This window comes from Kogia breviceps, chromosome 2, assembly GCF_026419965.1.
Source record: "Kogia breviceps isolate mKogBre1 chromosome 2, mKogBre1 haplotype 1, whole genome shotgun sequence".
Taxonomy (NCBI): Eukaryota; Metazoa; Chordata; class Mammalia; order Artiodactyla; family Physeteridae; genus Kogia; species Kogia breviceps.
Window position 1 is genome coordinate 172488134 of NC_081311.1, and position 4130 is coordinate 172492263.

General features: G+C 44.4%; 1 pseudogene; it reads right to left on the minus strand.

Annotated features, from left to right (window-relative positions):
* Positions 1 to 2969: 2969 nt before the first annotated feature.
* Positions 2970 to 3666, minus strand: LOC131750430 (large ribosomal subunit protein eL6 pseudogene; annotated as a pseudogene).
* Positions 3667 to 4130: the final 464 nt, after the last annotated feature.

Here is a 4130-nt window from a genome sequence, read left to right on the forward strand (position 1 = left end):
AGCTGAGATTCAAGCCCTGTCTAGGTGATCCCGGAGCCGGAGCTTCTTTCGCTACACCACACTGCCCCCTACCGGCTCCATCTTATGGCCACTTCTGCACGAGAGCTGAGCCGGAAGGCAGCGTGTGCCTTTCCTCACCTGGAACCAGTGCAGGTCCAACAGGCCACTCAAAATTTTCAGCGCTGTGTGCATGTCCACAGGTATTGATTTTGGAGTTCCAAATAAATTTTAGGGAGTAGGTGCGTTTGCAAATTTGGAATCTGCTAATAATGAACATCAGTTGTAAATACTATTACCAGCAATTATATTTGGATATAATTAAATGACTTTTTCTTTCTCATTTTTCTAAAATGCCTTTATTTATTTAATTTTTGCGGTACGCGGCCCTCTCACTGTGGTGGCCTCTCCCGTTGCGGAGCACAGGCTCAGGACATGCAGGCTCGGTGGCCATGGCTCACGGGCCTAGCCGCTCTTCAGCATGTGGGATCTTCCCGGACCGGGGCACGAACTCGTGTCCCCTTCATCAGCAGGCAGACTCTCAACCACTGTGCCACCAGGCTTCCCTAGTGGGAAGCCCTGAAATCCCTTTAATGTGTATGTATAAATTTTATAAGGAAAAAATGTAAAAAACAAACTAAAAATCTTTTCCATGGCACCCCTCTGTCTATAGACCTATTTCTTCCCAAAGTGTGGCCTTGACCTATTTACATCAGAATCACTTTGAGTGGTAATTGAAAAGATTTAATCCTATCCCATCCCTTCCCAAACTACTAAACTAGAATCTCTAAGGACCCCAAGAATCTGCATTTGACAAATTCCCTCAGATCACTCTTATTACACTAAGTGAAAACCATTTGCTCTTGCAACCTCTAAAGAGTGAGGATAAAATAAGGGTATTTCAGATAAAGAGACTGAAAGAATTTACTTCTCACAAACCATTGCTGAAAGAACTACTTGAAAGACTTACTTCACTCTAAGAAAAGATTGAAACCTAGAAGGAAGGATTGGGATGCAAGAGGCAATGGTGAGCAAAACGATTGGTAAGCATGTGGTAAACCTGAATAATTGCCTATAGCAGACAAAATAAAACTAATGAAAGGGGAGGAAAATTAAAATGAGGTGAAATTAAGTTAAAAGACAACCGTAACACAGAAAAAGAGGTTGTGTAATTGGTATTAAAGCATGCCGAAACGTCGTAGAGTTTGGAAGAGGAAAGGAGATACTGGTTAAACATTTTTTGGAGGTACAGGGACATGACCTAAGGATAATAAAAGAATAAAAATATAAAGTATAATTTTGAAATTAGTAGGAAAAAAGGAATTTAAAAACTGTAATAACCAAAAAAAAAAAAAAAAGAAAGAAAGAAGAAGAAACAAAGAAGCAAAGGCAGGAGGAAAGAATGTTTCAAGAGGATGTGTGAGCAATGGCATAGGAGTGGAGAAGAGGTTCCACTGTCAGGTAAATTTGATTTTACTCTACTTACATGCTAATAACTTAACCTAGTATGGTTTTTAAAAAATAAACTTATTTATTTATTTTTATTATTTTTTTTTGCGGTACGCGGGCCTCCCACTGCTATGGCCTCTCCCGTTGTGGAGCACAGGCTCAGGACGCGCAGGCTCAGTGGCCATGGCTCACGGGCCTAGCCTCTCTGCGGCATGTGGGATCTTCCCGGACCGGGGCATGAACCCGTGTCCCCTGAATTGCCAGGCGGACTCTCAACCACTGCGCCACCAGGGAAGCCCTAAAATAAATTTATTTATTTATTATTTATTTTTGGCTGTGTTGGGTCTTTGTTGCTGTGCGCAGGCTTTCTCTAGTTGCGGCGACCCGGGGCTACTCTTTTGTTGTGGTGTGCAGGCTTCTCATTGTGGTGGCTTCTCTTGTTGCAGAGCATTGGCTCTAGGTGCGCGGGCTCAGTAGTTGTGGCTTGAGGGCTCTAGAGCGCAGGCTCAGTAGTTGTGGCACGTGGGCTTAGTTGCTCCGCGGCATGTGGGATGTTCCCGGACCAGGGCTGGAACCCATGGCCCCTGCATTGGCAGGCGGATTCTTAACCACTGTGCTACCAGAGAAGTCCTATTATGGCTTCATGGGTGTTGCCAGAAGACACAAGATTCCTGGGTAAGATACAAAGGACAATATTACTCACAGCCTGGCTAGTAGCGTAAGAATCAATCAGCATATTTGTGTCAGTTTCCTTATTTCCTAAGCCCCATAACAGTGACACAGAGTGTCCAGGTGGATGTTTGCACATGTAGTGGGTTGTATTACAAGAGAGAAACACTGAGCTTGGGAATCTGTTGTTTTATAGCAAGCAGTAAGCAAGTCTGCTCTTTGTCCCAGAGGAAGACATTGCCTCATCTACAAAGGTTATATATAATCCTGAGAAATGGTCCTGGTAAAGATCATTTAGGGCTTTGCATTCTTGGCACACGCAGTAAGACATGTAGGAACACGAGAGACCCATGGAGGAGTATCTCCCAGCATACAGAAGTGAGAATCATATCTCCTCCCTCTTGCATCTCTCTCCCTCCCACCCTCCCTATCCTACCCCTCTAGGTGGTCACAAAGCACCGAGCTGATCTCCCTGTGCTGTGTGGCTGCTTCCCACTAGCTATCTATTTTACATTTGGTAGTGTATATATGTCCATGCCACTCTCTCACTTCGTCCCAGCTTACCCTTCCCCCTTCCCGTGTCCTCAAGTCCATTCTCTACGTCTGTGTCGTTATTCCTGTCCTGCCCCTAGGTTCATCAGAACCCTTTCTTTTTCTTTTTTTAGATTCCATATATATGTGTTAGCATACAGTATTTGTTTTTCTCTCTCTAACTTACTTCACTCTGTATGACAGACTCTAGGTCCATCCACCTCGCTACAAATAACTCAATTTCATTTCTTTTTACGGCTGGGTAATATTCCATTGTATATATGTGCCACATCTTCTTTATCCATTCATCTGTTGATGGACACTTAAGTTGCTTCCATGTCCTGGCTATTGTAAATAGAGCTATGCAGCTTCTTTTTGAAGTAAGCATCAGTGAGATGTTCTGGGATGTTCACACCACTGATATCAATTTTCGTGGAGGTGGCAATGACAAATTTCTGGCATGTTCCATGCTGAGGAACTCAATTGAGGGACAGAGACCCAGTCACAAGTAGCAAGCCACTGCTCAGCTGCTTCAGGAAAATGACCCTCTTGCCTCTGTGGCGCCCAGGGAGGATAGGATGATCAGAACGGTCCCAGGAGTGATGGCAGCACACAGTTTTCTCACACGCGTACTGAAGGGTTTTTTGCTGACTCAACAATTTTCGAGGGCACATCTTCAGTAGGATAATACCTAGGCATTTTGCAAAATTTAATCCCTCGGGTACCACCATTCTTGACACCACCAGCTGGTTTTGTGACAGTAGCAAGAACCGCCACCTTCTTTCTCTTTTTCTTTTCAACCTTGGCTTTAGCTGCTGAATACTTCCTCTTGCACAAGACCTTTCTGGAATACATAGCCGATCGGGAATGTCTGCCAATTCCTCTGACCAGGACAGGGTTTTGGCGGGGCTTCCCCTTCTTAACCTTCTTCACCCTTTTAACCTTGCCACCAGCATCAGACTTCTTGGCTTCAGGTTTTTTCTCCTTAGTATCTGGCTTCTCAGCGTTTTCACCCACCATCTTGCAAGATGGGAAAGAGCTCCTTGTAGCTCATTTGTTTTATATAGTAGTTGTACCTCTGAATCTCCTACCTCTTTCTTGCCCCTCCCCCCTTCCCACTGAGTTGCCCTTTGTTTGTTGAATTGTTTGTGGCCTTGGAGAAATGTTTAATTTCTTCTTCTTTTTAAAAATGTAGTCAAATGTGTTTAGTAGCTATTCGGTAGGTACTTATACCTGGAGAAGCAAGAAGAAGGTGGGAGCCTCAGCCTCCACTTCCTTGAATAACAGATTAGGAGCCAGGAGAGGGGACCTTAGGGTTTGAGATGTGGGAGTTGGGTTGGGGGAAAGACCAGCCAAAGGGAGGTGAGTTAGGAAACTTGTAGGGTAACCATGTGTTTGGGTCACATGGGAAATATGACTAAGGGCTCTGGAATCAGCCTTTGTGGGTTCAAATCCCAGGACTAATATTTCAGAATGACTTTGGC